Source organism: Schistocerca cancellata, chromosome 9 (genome assembly GCF_023864275.1).
Source record: "Schistocerca cancellata isolate TAMUIC-IGC-003103 chromosome 9, iqSchCanc2.1, whole genome shotgun sequence".
Classification (NCBI taxonomy): Eukaryota; Metazoa; Arthropoda; class Insecta; order Orthoptera; family Acrididae; genus Schistocerca; species Schistocerca cancellata.
Window position 1 is genome coordinate 7,352,724 of NC_064634.1, and position 18,990 is coordinate 7,371,713.

The following is an 18,990-nucleotide window of genomic DNA, read 5'->3' on the forward strand; positions in this document are numbered from 1 at the left end:
TCCTTGGGTAACAGAAGAGATACTGAATTTAATTGATGAAATGAGAAAATATAAAAATGCAGTAAGTGAAGCAAGCAAAAAGGAATACAAAAGTCTCAAAAATGAGATCAACAGGAAGTGCAAAGTGGCTCAGCAGGGATGGCTCGAGGACAAATGTAAGGATGTAGAGGCTTATCTCACTAGGGGTAAGATAGACACTGCCTACAGGAAAATTAGAGAGACCTTTTGAGAAAAGAGAACCACTTTCATGAATATCAAGAGCTCAGATGGAAACCTAGTTCTAAGGAAAGAAGGGAAAGCAGAAGGTAGAAGGAGTATATAGAGGGTCTATACAGGGGCGATGTCCTTGAGAACAATATTATGGAAACAGAAGAGGATGTAGGTGAAGATGAAATGGGAGATATGATATTGCATGAAGAGTTTGACAGAGCACTGAAAGACCTAAGTCGAAACAGGGCCCTAGGAGTAGACAACATTCCATTAGAACTACTGACAGCCTTGGGAGAGCCAGTCCTGACAAAACTCTAACATCTGGTGAGCAAGATGTACGAGACAGGCAAAATTCCCTAAGACTTCAAGAAGAATATAATAATTTCAATCCCAAAGAAAGCAGGTGTTGACAGATGTGAAAATTACCGAACTATCATTTTAATAAGTCACAGCTGCAAAATACTACCAAGAATTCTTTACAGACGAATGGAAAAACTGGTAGAAGCTGACCTCGGGGAAGGTCAGTTTGGATTCCGTAGAAATGTTGGAACACGTGAGGCAATACTGACCCTATGACTTATCTTAGAAGAAAGATTAAGGAAAGGCAAACCTACATTTCTAGCATTTGTAGACTTAGAGAAAGCTTTTGACAATGTTGACTGAAATACTCTCTTTCAAATTCTGAAGGTGGCAGGGGTAAAATACAGGGAGCGAAAGGCTATTTACAATTTGTACAGAAACCAGATGGCAGTTATAAGAGTCGAGGGACATGAAAAGGAAGCAGTGGTTGGGAAGGGAGCGAGACAGGGTAGCAGCCTCTCCTCGATGCTATTCAATCTGTATATTGAGCAAACAGTAAGGGAAACAAAAGAAAAGTTCGGAGTAGGTATTAAAATCCATGAAGAAATAAAAACTTTGAGGTTCGCCGATGACATTGTAATTCTGTCAGAGACAGCAAAGGACTTGGAGAGCAGTTGAACGGAATGGACAGTGTCTTGAAAGGAGGGTATAAGATGAACATCAACAAAAGCAAAACGAGGATAATGGAATGTAGTCGAATAAAATCGGGTGATGCTGAGGGAATTAGATTAGGAAATGATACACTTAAAGTAGTAAAGGAGTTTTGCTATTTGGGGAGCAAAATAACTGACGATGGTTGAAGTAGAGAGGATGTAAAATGTAGACTGGCAATGGCAAGGAAAGCGTTTCTGAAGAAGAGAAATTTGTTAACATCGAGTATTGATTTAAGTGTCAGAAAGTCGTTTCTGAAAGTATTTGTATGGAGTGTAGCCATGTATGGAAGTGAAACATGGACGATAAATAGTTTAGACAAGAAGAGAATAGAAGCTTTTGAAATGTGGTGCTACAGACGAATGCTGAAGATTAGATGGGTAGATATCATAACTAATGAGGAGGTATTGAAGAGAATTGGGGATAAGAGGAGCTTGTGGCACAACTTGACTAGAAGAAGGGATCGGTTGGTAGGACATGTTCTGAGGCATCAAGGGATCACCAATTTAGTACAGGAGGGCAGCGTGGATGGTAAAAATCGTAGAGGGAGACCAAGAGATGAATACACTAAGCAGATTCAGAAGGATATTGGCTGCAGTAGGTACTGGGAGATGAAGAAGCTTGTTGAAGAGCTGCATCAAACCAGTCTCAGGACTGAAGACTACAACAACAACATGTTACATATATTAATGTTCTCGGTCCGCTGCCAGCTGCTTCACCAATCGTCAATCCTCTACAATCTCGTGGTGTTGCAACCTTCCTACAGACAACAGCATCGGCTAGTAATGGTCCTATTGCACATCCTTTGGATATTCCCTGAGTTGCTTTTAAACTTGTTGATTTTGTTCCACTACTCATATTTTGTTCTCTAAATGACAGTGTGGAAATGTGTCAAATGCCTCCAAGAATTCGAGAAATGTGACATCTATGTAAGTGCTTTTGTCTACGGGGCTGCGTATCTCGTAGACAAACAAATCATGTTGAGTTTTACAAGATCTCTGTTTGTGGAATGCATGCATTTTCATTCCCCAAAAAGTCATAATTCTTAAGCATAAAACATATCCCACAATTCTACAACATATTGATGTCAGCAATATAGGCCTATAACAAAGCATGTTTGTCTGTCTAACCTTATGGAAGATGTGAATTATATGCTTTTTTCCCCGCATTTTTCCAGTGAACTATGATAAACTATTGTTAGAAGAGGAGCAAATTCTTTCACATAATGTCTCTAGAACCTCACAGGCATCTCATCTGGTCCTGTTGCCTTTTCACCATTGAGAAGTTTTAGGCAATTTTCTATTCTTTGGTGGCGTATGTCAATGTCTGCCATTTTGACATTCGTGTCATGATTGAAAGGATGAGCTATTTTATGATGATCTATGGTGAAACGATTTTGAAGACCAAATTCAGTACTTCAGCCTTCTCTCTGTCATGTTCTGTTCTGATGCCAGTATGGTCATTCAGAGACCGAGTACTTGATTTCAATCCACTTACTGACTTTAAGGAAGTTCAAAACTTCTTACATTTCTTAATCATTAGGCAAAAACTTTACTTTGAAAAGCATTGAATGCTCCTCAAATTACTCTCCTCAGGCTTACTTTGGCTTAATTCAGCTTTTGTTTGTCTAACAGGCTTTGATGTCACTTAAAGTGGAGACGGAGCTGTCTTTGCTTTTGCAGTAAATTTCTAACGCAGCCATTGAACTACAGTGGGTCCTTTCCATTCCTCACAACCTTGCCTGTCACATACTTGTCCAACACATATTGTATAATACTTTTAAGTTTTATCCTTATGTGCTCCACATCTTCATCCTCATCCTTAGAGTTGAGTATTTGATGTTGACTGCTTAAATTCTCTGCAATTTGTATCCTGTCACTATGGCTAACTGAAAATATTTTCCTATCTTTTTTTCAACATCCTGTGTAACACCCATAGTCATTGACGCTACTGCAGCCTTATGATGCCCTCGTTGATATTAACTGATTTGAACAGTTCAGGTCTGTTAGTTACTAGAAGGTCTAAAGGCATTGCCTCATGTGTTTGTCTTTAATGATCTGCACAAAGTAATTTTCAGATAAAACATACAGAACAATCTCACCTGAATCACTTTCTCTGGCACCAGTTTACCGGCAGGACTCTCCCATTCCACTGCCAGCAAGTTCAAGTCTTCCCTTATTATCATATTGTGATTAGGAAAGTAACTCGTGATACTATCCAAGTTGTCTAAGTACTCTGCCTCTACAGCTCCTGAAGCCGGTGCGCTAGAAAATTATGCAAAGATCACATTTGACCCACCTTTGATGCTTATCTTTACCTCACTAGATACGACGGCTCTTTACAGTCAATTAATATACTGGCACCTAGACTGTACCTTAAATATATATTTCAATCAGAATTATGTATTTTGCTGTTGTTCATTTCCATCTCCTGTCCCTAATATTATGTGGGTATTGTTACATTTAAAAAGTGAGACTGAGTTACTATGGATGCTCCTGCAGTTTACTAATAACACATTTTTTCTTTTCCCAATCAGCGAGGATGAACATTCTTGAGAATAATGTGGCTGATCTGTCTCCGATTTCCACAGGCAATTACACTTTGATCTGAAGGAGGTGCTGCTCTGACAAAAAAATATGGAAATCGTACATATTCTGCTACCTGAGTAGCCACTTCGTTGACACAATTCTTGATCCAACAGCAGAGGTCAAGACATTCACAGCCCAAACCATAGTAGAATCATCTGAGCCTCTGTTTAGACCATCCACTCCTCTCCAAACCAGAAGCCTGTGATCAATGCTAGAAATAGTGAAGTGAGAGTTCTCCAAACCAGAGGACTGTGATCAGTGCTATAAACAGTAAGGTGAGAGTTCACACCTCGTATGCGATGCTAGCTACCTTTGCCAACTCACCAACTCAGCTGACAGCCAAAACAAACTGACGATAGCCTGAGAACCCAAAGTGGCAAGTTTTACTCACGCCGACAAGAGCTACTATGGGGCACCGGTTGCATTCAGAGCGTTCAACAGTCACTGCGGAGCCTCATCCACACGTCTGACGAGACCTCCCGGCAGATGTACCGAGTGTCTACTCAGCTTCTTTCCTAATGTGCCTGTTATTTCTCTGAGGGGTTCCATTACCTGCCTCATACAGGAGTCCCAACGACTGACAAATACTCTCTGTGATTGACTGGAAGTGGCAAAAAGAAAAAAAAAATCACACACTATTACGCTGATTTTCATCAACTGGAACTGTGTAAAAATCACTGAAAACTGGAAAATTTTTAATAGAATTACAACAAGTTAAACATCAAGATTCAGGCAATCCATGAAACTACTAAGTCGATTTGCTGAAAATCTATAGAATATTGAATTGCAAGCCAAAACATTTGCTGAACTGCTAACTTCCCATGGAAATACAAAAATAACTTGGAAGAAACAAGAGGGGTGTGTGTGTGTGTGTGTGTGTGTGTGTGTGTGTGTGTGTGTGTGTGTGAAGTAACAAGAAACTGTAATTGCTTGTATAGAATAAATGAGCCAGTGATTTCCAATTTATCAACTAAAACAATGAAAATTATTTCACAAATTTCTATGATCTTGAAAGCCCTGGATGGAATACAAACACTGGAAAGAGAACGCGCGCGCACCCACACACACGGACTCGTGTAGGCACAGGGTGCCCACCAAGGTAAAGTGGCAAGTGCTGTGGTACGTGGCATCGAACAAGGCACTCATCTAGCTTGAAAGTTCAGATGAAACATACACAGTATAATAGAGCCAACTAGACTGGCATGACCTAAGTTGTATGGCACGCCACGCCACTGTCAGACGCGTATGGTGTACTCCACAGTTTGCTACACTCTATGTCTCTGCAAGTGATACTTCACGAAGCAAAGTCTGTTTCGGTTGTGCGACTTGTCTCTGAGTGTGTGAAAATGAGAGATGATCCTGAGTTCACAATTCATTTTGTTAAGTATTTACAGTCACAGTGGTGCCAAACAGAGCAACAGGAATGATAGAGATAACGTATGGGAAATATCAAAGCACATGAAATATCAGAGCACATGAAATATCAGAGACAGGTACAGTAATTTAAACTTGTTTAATTTGTCTCTGGAAGAGACATAAGATACAGGACCACATAAAAATAAAACTTCTCTGGAAATCTTTTAATTGATTTGCTGGATCTGATAAAATATTAGATCCTTTCAGTACGTAACCACACAAACACTTCTGTTAAAAGAGAACTCCACAGCACTGTTCTGAGATCGTTGTGATTTTCTGGCTTTTAATTTAAATTCTCAAGAAGTTGTCTCTATTGTGCTGCATAGATTACTTTGAATGTACTCTACCATGAATCCATATAACGTTATTAAAAAAACTGATAGTTTGAACTATCACACCAATTTTATTCACGTCGAAATTTACTGAAATATCCAACAAAAGGACCTTTGACACTACCATACCGAAAGAACATTCGAAAGACCTTCTTACCTTAAATAATCTGCAATTAAACATGCACCTTTCATTAGTTAATTGTCTATGAGTTCAAGGTTTCATTACATGTTTTGTGAGAGAAAAAGCTTCATCGTCAGTAAAATAAAAAGAAAATTTCCAGTCTTCTTCCAGTAAAGGAGTCGGATCCAGAAGTGGGAAAGCACCTCCAAAATATACTTTACTGAAAGAACTTCCTCGCCCACCTCTGTCACAACCATACACACACACCACGCCACTACCACATACCTCCCACCCCAGGTCAGTGGGTGCTCCGCACTACTCAAATCCCGAGATCCAGTCCAGAATCTCTCCCCAAATCCATCCGTCTCCTCAGCCTAATTATTCTCTGCACACATATCACACCTGTGCTTCCCAAAATCTGTAAACCTGACTGCTCTCAATTTCTCACTGTAGCCAATTACTGCACTCTGACAGAAAGGATTTTGACTCTAGTAGACCGACACATTCGGTCCTGTTAGCAGATAGCTTTCCCTGACGAGGACACGAACCGTTTCTTCTGTTCCCTCTAAATTACCAATAGCCCCTAACCTACTGGATATATGCACTGTCAATTCCAGCTTTCTATACACTAACATTCACCACACTCGTGGCCTTGCCACTGTCTAAGACTACCTCGCCTGGCAAACTGCCAAGAGATATAAGAACGTATAGATTATATATTGCAGCACACATATTTATTTGCAGAACTTGTTACACAGTAGCGCTTACAACTAATGTCACTGTCGGGTCACCGCACGGGTGCAGACTGTACTTCTTGCCACAGTCAGTCTTCCACAGTACAGAGTAAATCCCTGCCCTGACTTTGCCGACTGCTCGATGTGGAAGTGTGCGGCACTTAGCAACCGAAAACGTTAATTGTTGTGCAACAGAGTTGAAAAAGGGAAGAAATTAAATTTTTTCTTAAGTTCGCACCGGCACAGCCACAGGCGACACTGGGCAGTCGTGGTGACACAGCTATGCAGCAGCTTTTATTACATGTAGCAACAAGCTATACCTCAGATGCAATAACGTCTATCAGAGACTTGACAGAGCAGTTAATAAGTAACCCGTAACAAACTGTTCAGCAAACATAGTGGACAGAGGATTTCTGATCACTAGTAAAGAAGCAGGCCACATTCAGTCATAATGAGTGGATACTCATATCATTGCTCTCGTCTGTCTCCATAAAAATTTCAGTTCTCTGGTTCCAAGCTCAGTCAGTCATTAGGATCAATGGCATTCGTACCGAAGCACTCGATTTGATGATTATTACAATATATTGTATATTAAATGTTCCGACACTTCTTGTGAACACACCGGTTGCCGTTCCCGAAATGACAACATCCGAGTAACCACTACCAGCCACTCGGGGGACTTCGCACTGGCCCCTACCGTGTCGCTGATAGGGAGACAGAGGGCCTTCGGCCACCAGTACATCTCGTCGTGTTTGTCGCACCAACGCCATCGTCACTGCTGGGTGAGTGGGCCATCCAGTGCGTCCGTTCCTGATCATTGCTGCAGGCACCTCCGGGTACCGAGTGCCTACCTGTCCAGTGGGGCCAGATCGGCCGACTATACAACTTCTGACAGCACAGTACATCCTGATGGGTCACTAAAGGTCACAGTCATTTCCTGGAGAAGGATCGAGGACGCTGTCATGCAGTCTGCAGCCTTCATCTCACGTGATGGCTTCACCAGCTATTTGGCAGCTGGCAAGACTTCTGGTGAATTGCTGATGTAGCAGCTTCTATGATAGTCGCACAAGCTGAATTTCACCGTGTCACTGGCATAAGGTGTAAGCTGAGCACAGCTAAACAAATAAATATTAAATTATTAATAATGTTTTATTAGTGTCGAAAGACGTTCTACAGGTTCCACAACACAATACTGACAACATACAGGGATCCCGCTTGGTTCCCCTAAATAACTACTGTATTATAGAATTACACTTGGATCTAAACGGAATTGCACTCACCATCCATATCCTGTCATAGCTTTGCCACCATTTCTCGATTTTGGCTCCGGTACAGAAGCTGTGCCCCCTACTGTGGTGGCCGCCAGCCGAGTCGCCAGGAGGAGGTAGACACGGGTCCGTGAGCTAGCAAACTGCAATTCGTCAATTTCTAGTCACTTGGGGGTGGCAGTTTACGCCGTTTGACAGAGGTGATCTTTCTTTTCCTCTTTTACCTGGAAAGTCAGTGTCCTCAGCCAGAGGACTCTGTAAGGCAGCTCCAAAGCTTTAGCTAACAGGTCTTGTGCAAAAAAAGCTGTTTCACATGGCTAGGTCTGTGAAAACAGACAGAGCTAGTTTCTTATGCCATAAGGCAGATGTCAGTCACAACTATTCCATCTTCTTCCAGAGGTTCAATACGAACCTACTTAAGCAGCAGTGAGGTCATTCTGCCATACCGTAGGGAACAGTGTGATATGGTGTCATCCTGCAGAGGTGAGCACTGTACAATTGTGTCACAGTACAAGATCCACAGACAAGTGTGCAAAACTTGCTTGGGGAGTAACGAAGTTTCCGAACAGTATCTGTCTACTGTCTCACTCTGCACTTCTTGCAAGTCACTTTTCTGGGTCCATGAGCAGCAGGCTCTCCACACACTGGGCCAAACCTGGCGTAACTGGTGCCCTTGCAGTACGGATACCTGGATTACTAAGTACACGTGCGTCCTCAACTACGTCGCGGCACAGTGGTGTGTACGTACGTAGGTAGCTGTGACCAAAGCTGGCACGTGGCTTCGCCGAAGTTCACCCTTAAGTCAGTGCCTGACACTGGTGAGTGGCACAATTGATGGGCTGCCAATCCTCACAGCATGTTCTCCAGTTCTGTATCATCATTCTAAGTGGTTACATCTCATTGAAATCTGTCCGCCAGTTATCCCGAGGCTGCAAATTTCAGTGGGCGACGGTTGGCATACGCAGCAAGTTAGCGCGCTTCAGTCAAAAAATGTAATACTTTATGACCCCATAGGCAGTTACGAACTCTGTCTAAAATGGTGGCCTCGAGCACTGTTTTTCTGAAGAATAGCCATACGGTTTAACAGCTCCACTGACACACAGAAGCAGAACTGCACCCACAGAATGGGCTGAAGCATTTGTAAAGATTGTCAAGGGGGGCTACGGCAACAGGATGTGTGAGCAGCGAAATCCAACTTGGATGAGATTCACCCACAATTTAGATGAGAGGAAATGTGCACTGTGGAGCAAGCTACAACAGCTAGGAATGGCACCCTGATGCCAGCAGTATGAGCGAGGTTATCGTACCTAGGTACCCACACAGTTTTCCCACTGTCGTCGACACCAGATACTCGACCAAAGTGGCATCTGCTTCCAAGTTTAGCACACGCTGGTAGAACGTACCTCGAATCTGACAAAACTCACTCACATAATACTGATATCGCTTTGGTGGGATTCGGCAGCATTCCAGAGTTGGTGAAACAGAGGAAAATTTCTCCTAAATTGTCTTTGTGTTCTTCTGATAAAGGTGATGCCACTAGCACACCACCAATGTAGGTGAAAGAGGAGACTGGGCTGCTTAGCACACCACCAATAGATCTTTGAAAAGTCAGTACAACGATGCACAGCTTGTAAGACTCATATGAGTATTCAAACAGTTCATTATTGCCATTTTGTGTATATCCCCTGGTCTCACCACATCCAGCATGGAAAATACAGCACAATCAGAAAGATGACGCACAAGATTTCCAATGTTTCGTACCAGGTGATGCTCCGGAATCGTCCGAGTATTCGATTCTCCACAATCGCTGAACAGGTACCAACTGACTGGCTTTGCTTCCAAGTGTAGAGGAAACACCCATGTGCTTTCTGACGGTCTGCCCGTACCACTGTGTCTACGATGAGTATGAGAAAAGTAAACTGACAACACCGCAAGAGATCTGGCAACAGTGTGTTGTTCTACTTGTGTAGATCAGAGTGCTTTTCCCTTCCAGACACTCAGTCCAAGTTTCAGCTCCTTACAGCCATCATGTGACTTTTGAGAGCGCAATCAGTAAAGTTGTGTTTTTGTTGTGTGTTACGAAAATGGAGCAGCAGAATTTAGAGCAATGTTTTGCAATCAAGTTTTGTGTTAAACTTGGGGAATCTGCAAGTGTTTCTTTGGAAAGTTCAAACAGGCCAAGGGGAACATTTCTTATCAAGAGGACAAGTTTTTCATTGGCACAAATCACTGTTGGAAGGCCAAGAACATGCTGAAGATTAACTTCACTCAGGGAAACCTTCAGCTTCAAAAACCAATGAAAACCTCAAATGTATGTGTGTTCTTGTGAAACAAGACCAATGTTTAATAATAAGGATAATGGGTGACCTGTTAAACAATTTCACCGCATACAAATCTTGACCGAAGATTTGCACATGCCAAAATGGTAACGTAAAACCTCACAACTGAGCAGGACACTAGAAGAAACGTGTACATTGATCATCCCAAGAGGACTGCCAATGACCACAAATGTTCATCTGATCGTATGTGACAATCCTGAGACAAAGCAGCCAAGTGAGGAGTAGACAATGAGACATCTCCTTGACCAAAAAAAAAACACAAATGAGCAAGTCAAAGAATTTGTTTTCTTGATAGTAGGGGTATCATGCAAACAAAATTCGTTTCCTAGGACAAACTGTCAACCACGTGTTTTACAAATATGTCCTCAAAGGCTCAAGAAAAGTGAGCCCGAACATTGCAGACAACTGTATGCTGCATCGTGACAATGCCGCATGTCAAACGGCCACTTCCGTCATGGAATTTTTTTACCTTAAAAGGCATTCCTGTGGTTCCACAGTCCACTATTCACCTGATCTGTGTCCTTTTAACTTTTCTTTTCCTGAAGTTGAAAAATGCCTTAAAAGGACATAATTTTGAGACTCTGGAGAACATTTAAAAAAATGTGACCATAATGTTAAAGGCCAACCCAGTTGAAGCCCTTCAGCACTTCTGCCAGTGTATATTTGCCAAAGGGAATTACTCTGAAGGGGACAATACTGTTTGAAAAAATAAAATCTTTGGTACATAAAAAAAAAAAAAATCAGTCTCATTACTTTCCTCACACAGCTTGTAATGGCATCTCAGCAGTCTGGAGTTTTCACAACTGAGCTGGCACGGTCGAGGGAAGACAGGAGAGCCAGCTGTAATTGGGGCTGGTACACTTGCTGAATGTGTGATATACTGGAATTCTGTTAAAAATTTGGGCACTGCTGTGACACAAAGCACTGTCGGATCACTAAATTTAATTAGTTGGTCAGCAGATTTTACTTAAATTAGTCAGTCTGAGACATCACTAGCTGTACACAATGTTGTACAACAGAAAATCCAAGCCTATAACAGGATAAATGACATTGGTGATAACAAAAAGCCACTCGAAATTTATTCTGTAACTCAGTCACAGGTTGCTAAAGCTGTTGATGGGTGGGATGGGCAGGTGGGGGTGGGGGGTGGGCGTTAGGTGACTGCTACAATTATATCTATGTTGTCAGACAACTCCCGCTGCCACATGAGTACCTGTGGAAACACACACACGTCTGAGCCTGTGTCAACTAAAAACTGTAAAAGTTGTGGCTTTCTCGAATTGTTGTAGTTGTCCATCAAGTTATCATTGCTGGCAGGTTCACCCTTCCAGCTGTAGGGTGCTGCCACTTCCATTTACACATCTACATACATACTCCATAAGCCACCAGATGGTATGTGGCAGAGGATACCACACTCCACTATTGGTTATTTTCAACAATATCAGAGAAGGAAAGTTGCTACTCACCATATAGCAAAGATGCTGAGTCACGATAGGCACAATAAAAAGATTCACACAATTAAAGCTATCAGCGAGCGCACGCGCACGCGCGCACGCGCACACACACACACACACACACACACACACACACACATCTGCAGACTCAGAGAGCTGAGACCACACTGCCAACCAGCTGGTTATTTTCGACACTCAATTATTGCTCAATTTTCATACTTTGGCCGTGTACTCGTAAAGTTTACATTCTTGTATTGGGGTTGTGAGTTAATGAGCATTGCACTCTCAATTAAATATATGATTGCAAGAGTCAGCCTACAGGAACTGTGAAACGAACCCAGTAGTCCAGAACCGCATGCCACAAAGGGCGCAGATTCACCACGAGATGGTGAAACTCACAGGCGTCTATTGAGGCCTAAGCACTGTAGTGTGCGAGTGAGACAGACGAGCACCTATGTCATAGGGAAACCCAGTAGAAGCCATTTGTGACCAAGAAGACGTAGCAGTGTTAAATATGGCGGGCCTAAGATCGGCCATAATGGGAAACATTTATGAAAATTATTTAATTCTGTAGTAATGCAGGAAATGAAGCCACATTAATTTTAATCTACCATCCTTCATAAAATTTCATGGTGATCCCAATAAAACTTGAATATTGATCATATCTATAATAGTTTAGGATTTACTGTTAAAGTGAAATTAACCAGCGACACTTCATATAGAAGCCCACCATTAAAATGACAAACGTTGTAAATATCAACTCTGTAACTTTGTGTGTTTAAAAGATATAGTAAATTTAAATTATCAGTATTTTCAGTTAAGCATCAGATCATCATTTCCTCCACACAAACCACATTGAACCATGACAGCATGACACCTTATTGAATCATTAGGTAATAGAATATTTGTTGCAAAGTTTAGTGCATAATAGTTACTTTTGTTCTTTATTTTATTTATCAGGAAGAACATTGGTGCAATGCTACTGGCTGTGACATTCAAAGCTAAGAAGGAAATTGTATTGGTTTTATGTAAAAGAATTTAATGTTTATTATGTAACGGATATTATTGTTACTTTATTTAGAAAGTGAAAGTGATCAAGCTTTGATTATTTAAACATGTTAAAATGAAAAATAATGTCGAATAAGCTGTAGCCAATCAGATGGATGGCTTCAGAAAAGGGAACTGCCCTAGTTAGTTGAGCGTGGACGTTCAGCACACGGGAAAAGCGGCCGTTGACGAGCAGAGGGGGAGTGCTGGTGGAAACGCAAAAGCAGTCAGTTCGGCTGGAGACACCAAAGGCACAGTTCGGATTGAGAGGCGAAAGTGGACAGTCGGTCTTTAGGCAGCTAGGAAGTGAAACGACTAAGAAAATTTCGCATTGTGTGGTATCACGGGACTTAGTCTCTTGAGCGGTGAGCGCCTGGTGTGAACTTTTCATGTAGTTAAGGAGGTGGACTACTGGACTTGTGTTTCGCGATGAGATTGTGAAGGATCAAACTGTGTCAAATGGATATGTGCCCGAGTGTAACAGAAAGTTTAAATACAACCACTTTCACTATTAGTTCGCTTTCTGAATAAACATTATTCTAACCAAATTGGAACTGTGTGGCCTACATCATTTATGGGTCATTCATTTAGTTCGTGATATTATTATTGCTGTTATTATATGTTATGTTAACTTTGTATTTCGAAACTTGCCATCAGGCAGACAATTTAACCAAAGGATCACAAATGTCTAATTTTGGGCATGTAATGCAATACGTGCAGTTCAATGCCTAGACGAGTTTGAACCAAGACACTTCGACAAAGAGGAACTGCATGTGAGCCCAAACATCTTTGGGATATTAGCTTGCAGGGTCACCATTCGTGGGATACAAATATGCATCAAATATGTACAAGTAGATTGCTATGCTCAGCAGAGATGAGGAATTGAGTTGCAGACTGGCACAATGAAAAGCCTGCTAAAAGACACCAACTGTTTCCTCCACTGACTCTCCACAACTTCCATTCCTTTACAACCCAGGGCCCTGCTTGCCACTGTCGACAATACTAGCATACCCAACATCTGTGACCTTGCTGTTATTGAACACTACCTTCCCAATGACTGACTGACTCCGAACCTACAACCTCCTTCCTGGCCACCATGGCCAACATCTACTTCTCCTTTACAGGCATAACCTACAAACAAATCAGCAATGAGCACCCACATGGCACCATCCTATGCCAACCTATTCGTGGCCCATCTGGAGGACTCCTTCCTCACCACCCAGAATCCCAAACCCCTCACCTTATTGATTCACTAATGACATCTTTGTGATATGGACCAAAGGTGAGGACATCCTATCCACATTCCTCCAGAACCTCAAAACACCATTTTCCCCCATTCGCTTTACCTTGTCCTCCTCATGCACACAAATCACCCTCTTTAATGTCTCTAGGATGGCTACCCCTATCCACATCAAACTACCAACCAGCAACAATAGCTCCACCTTGACAGCTACCACCCTTCCCGTGCCAAGAATACGCTTCCGTACAACCTAGCCATCTGTGACCAGCACATCCGTAGTGATGAGCAAGCCATCTCAAAATAAACCAAGGGTCTCACTGAGGCCTTCATGGATAAGCATTACCCTCTCAACCTTGTCCAGAAACAGGTCTCTTGTGCCTCATCTTTCCAGTACCTACCACCCCCCGCATGTCTACTTTCCAGCCACAAAGACGCATTCTTCTCATTTCTCAGTACCAACCGGGACTGGATCAACTGAATCACATCTCCGTGGTAGTTTCATCTACCTGTTGTCGTGGCCTGAAATGAGGGATTTGCTACTCACTATGCTCCACACTCCTCCCACAGTGCTATTCTGCTGGCCACTGGACATACATAATATGCTTCCCCATCCCTAGTCCAAAGCTACTGCCAACCACTCGCCTCACAGCTCATATCACTGTTATAGACCTAGATGCTAGACCTGCCCCATGCAATGCTCCTACGACCACCTACATCAGTCCTGTCACAGGCATCACCTATCCCATCAAAGGCAGCTCTCCCTGTGAGAGCAGTCATGTGATCTACAAACTAATCTGTAACTACTGCACTGCTTTCAATGTTGGCATGACAACTAACAATATGCCTGTCCACACGAATAGCCACTACCACAATGTGGCCAACTGAAAGCAGGACCGCCCATTTGCTGACCATACTGCCCAACACAATGGGCGACATTTTAATGACTGACTGAAAGCCTGTTTTGTCTGGATACCCTCTACCACCACCAGCTTTTCTGAACTGTGCAGGTAGGAATTCTCTCTACAACATATGCTTTGTTTCTGTCAGTCCCTGGGCTCAATCTTTGTTAGTCTCTGTCCTCCATCTACTTGTCTCCTTCCCTGCTCCCACTCCTCCTATCCCACCAACACACTTACTAGTCTCTTCTCCTTCAGTACTTCTCCCCTCTCGCACAACCTCTCCCTGTGTGTGTGTGTGTGTGTGTGTGTGTGTGTGTGTGTGTGAGATCTATTTTGGAACAAGAACTTTGTCTGAAAGCATAATTATTTAAGCAGTTTTTTTCACTATGTCTGCCTGCAATTCAGTGCCTCCTCCATGTGGTGAGAATCAATCTATTCCTTTCATATTGTAGTGATTCCATCCTGGGCTTCCCCATCATCAACTATATACAGTATGACACAAATTTGTTTGCATAAATCTGCACCAAGAAGCACTTAAAACCAGTGTTTGGCTAGGTTACGACACAGGTACAGGCTGTATTTCTTAACACCATAGAAACGAGAAAATCCTCACCCAGGCGTTCCCAGTTCCACACTACGGGAATGTGAGTATGTGAGCCACCACACCGCCATCCAAACACCAATACAAAATACTTTACCATCTGTTCTCAGTTGGTGCCTTCTGGAACCTAGCCTCTAACACAATACCAGCTTCTTCCAGTTGTAGAGATGGAAACTGTCCTCGCAACATATGTCTCGAAAGCCACAATCTTCCCGTAGGCGTCCTCTGCACCTCGCTCTTTACCCTGTTAATCTGCACTAACACTGTCCTCTTCACAGTCTCTCACCTCCTCCGCTTCATGCCTCAAAACACCCCCCCCCCCCCCCCCCCCTCCGCCACCCAATAGCCACTTTACTCTGTATCACACGCAGCTGCCCCTGCTGGTGTCACAGGAAGCTTACTATTGACGTATTCCTCTCCCAATCCCTGGCTGTCTTTCCCTCCCATACAGATACTCTTCCCCCTGTCACCCCCTACTTCCATTCTCCTCTCTCATCTACATCTACATACTCCATAGACCAAAGTAAGGTGCTCGGCAGAAGGTATCCTGTACCATTACTAGTCATTTTCTTTCCTGTTCCACTCACAAATAAAGAGAGGAAAAAACGTCTGTCTTTATACATCCGTACTAACGCTAATCTTACCTTCATGTTTCTTATATGAAATGTATGTTGGTGGCAGCAGAATCGTTCTGCAGTCAGCCTTAAATGCCAGTTCTCTAAATTTTCTCAACAGTGCTCCTCGAAAAGAATGTCACCTACCCTCCAGTGAATGCCATTCAGGTTCCTGAAGCATCTCCGTAATACTTGTTTCTCATCTGAACCTACTAGTCACAAATCTAGCAGCCCGCCTCTGAATTGCTTCAACAGATTCCTTTAATCCGACCTGGCGCAGATCCCAAACACTTTAACTGTCACTATTGTCCTATATGATGTCTCCTTTACAGACGAGTCAAACTTTCCTAAATTATCCCAATAAAACAGTCGATCACCTCCCAATAAAACAAAATTGACCATTTGCCTTCCCTACTACAATCCTTACACAGCCATTCAATTTCATTTCATTTTGTACCACATTGCAATGTTACGCCCATATATTTAATCAATGCAACTGCTTCAAGCAGCATACTACTGTGCTGTACTCTTAACATTGCAGATCAGTTTTTTGTGCGTCACCCGGTACCCTCCTACGGTCACTCAACTCTGACAGCTTCCTCCCACACACCACGGCATCATCAGCAAACAGCCACAGACTGCTGCTCACCCTGTCTGCCACATAATTTATGTACATATAAAATAACAGTGACCCTACTGACACCACGTTAGGGCACTCCCAACGATATCCTCACATCTGACGAACACTCGCCGTTCAGGCAACATACTGGGTTCTGTTACTTAAGAAGTCTTCAATCTACTCACATAAAACCTACTCCGTACTCTCGTACCTTACAGAACTTTAACAGTCAGCAGAGTGGCACTGTGTGGAACACTTTCCGGAAACCTGGCAACACGGCATCCACAGTTTGCAGGATACCGTGTGAGTAAAGGCAAGATGAGTTTCACACGAGCGACGCTTCCTAAAAAAGCGCTTATTTCTGGACAATAGCTTTTCCATGTCACGGAACTTTATTACGTTCGAACTGAGAATATGTCGTAGAATTCTCCAGCAAACCGATGTTCAGGATATTGGTCTGTAATATTGTGGGTCTGTTCTTTTACCCTTCTTACAGACAGGAGTCGCCCGCACATTTTTCCAGTCGCTCGGGATTTTGCGCTGGGCGACAGACTCACAGTAAATGCAAACTAAAAGTAAGGGGCCGGTACTGCAGAGTACGCTTTGTAAAACTGAATAAGGATTCCAACAGGACCTGGCAACTTATTTGCTTCCAATTCTTCCAGTTGTTTCTCTATACTGAGGACACTTATTACTAAGTCCTCTGTACGGGAGTCTGTTCGACGGTCGACTGACGGTACGTCTGCACGATTACTCGAACGCGAAATTTAAAACTTAGCCTTTACTTTTGCTACTGTCTCCTGCCGTGCCAGACTGGTCAACGAGTGACCAGACAGATTCCTCAGAGGTTTTTGTTAACTTTTACCTGTCGCCATTTCCACGTTCTCCTTTGACTCAGAATGCAATGGCCTTTGCTCTCTTAAAATTTTTTGGATTTTGTTGTTAAGACACGGTGAGTCTTTAACATCCTCAATCCACTAACTCTATGCATTCTTCTCCAGAGTATGATTTCCAATCCGATTAAACTTTGCCCGTAACTCCTCTACGTTCATCATACTGGAACTAAGTCATGTCAATTCACTGTCAAACTCCCCAATATATGACCCATCAAAGCAGCCAGCTGGAGTGTCATGATAATGTAGCCAGCTAAGAATTGGGAAAAAGTGTGTGTGTGTGTGTGTGTGTGTGTGTGTGTGAGAATTGGGAAAAAGTGTGTGTGTGTGTGTGTGTGTGTGTGTGTTTGAGAGAGAGAGAGAGAGAGAGAGAGAGAGAGAGAGAGAGAGAGAGAGAGAGAGGGGGGGGGGGGGGAGGGGGGGAGGTAGGGGGGGCTAAAATACTAAAAGAAATCATATACAAATTTTAGTTGAGAAAGAAATACAAAGCTAATGACAGTACTATCACAGTACAGTACAGTTAAAAGTTACATTACATAAAATGTAATACCAACATAGAATGCTACAATCCTGCAGTAAGGTACATATAAAATAAAATAAAGTAAAATAATATTTGCAAGAAATTCAAAGGATGTGATGTAAATGTAGTGATAGATAAAAAAGGTAAAAAAATATTTTGAAATATTACAATATTTTAAAATAATAAGTAGCACAAGAAGTGAGAAAATGGGCCCTAATAATCAGCCCCACTTGCTCAGTACTCTGGAAGCGCATTTATGGCTGGGTCAGAATATTATTATTTATTTATTTATTAGCAATATCTATAGGGCTAAATATCTGGTTAGTCTACTGCCTCCTTTAAGGTACACAAATACCTTGAGTATGCAACTGTTGCTTGAATAGTAGTATAAGAGAATAAATATTTGAGGACTATCTTGCAATAAGATATGGTTCTGAATGTAGGCATGGAGTAAGTGTTGCTTGTTAAGACAATCCCCAACAAGGTACTGGCTTCTATAATTTAAGTTAAGCGGAGGCATAACAGTCGTAAATTATGAGTAGACCAAACTTGTACAGTGTGCATAGTTAAACGAATACTCCTAAAATATTATTCATAATGACATATTTTATTATCTCGAAAGTGCAATTCATCAACTGTAAATAACAAGGAGAGAAATATATGGAAGTTACCAGAAAAAGAAGGTAGCACGTATGAAAAATATAAAGCACATACATTCTTGATTATAATATTTAACAGGTGAAAGGACAAGTGAAAAAAATAATCTATATAAGGACAGTAAAAAGGCTGACAAACTACAAACAAGACGAGCTGGAAATTTTCGAATAATTCATCAAAAAAATTGAAGCAAAACTTCTCTCTAAAATCTAACTGTTCATTAAGGAGAGACAATAGTTCCTTTATATGATGAATATAGATTTCTAGTTCCTCCAAATTATTAACTAACACTCCTTTAGGGGCCATGTGAAGATCTTTGAGGTATATCTTCTTTGGAATGCTTGATTGGAACAATGCGCTGACTGGACACCAATTTACATCCAGCTGTTCTTAAAGTATGTTCACAGTATCTAATTTGAAAATTCCT

General features: G+C 42.1%; 1 protein-coding gene across 2 annotated transcripts in view; it reads right to left on the reverse strand.

The window, feature by feature from the left end:
- LOC126101610 (protein strawberry notch) overlaps positions 1-18,990 on the reverse strand; it is a 274,618-nt gene that overhangs the window by 189,180 nt on the left and 66,448 nt on the right. The gene's annotated exons all lie outside the window — the stretch shown is intronic.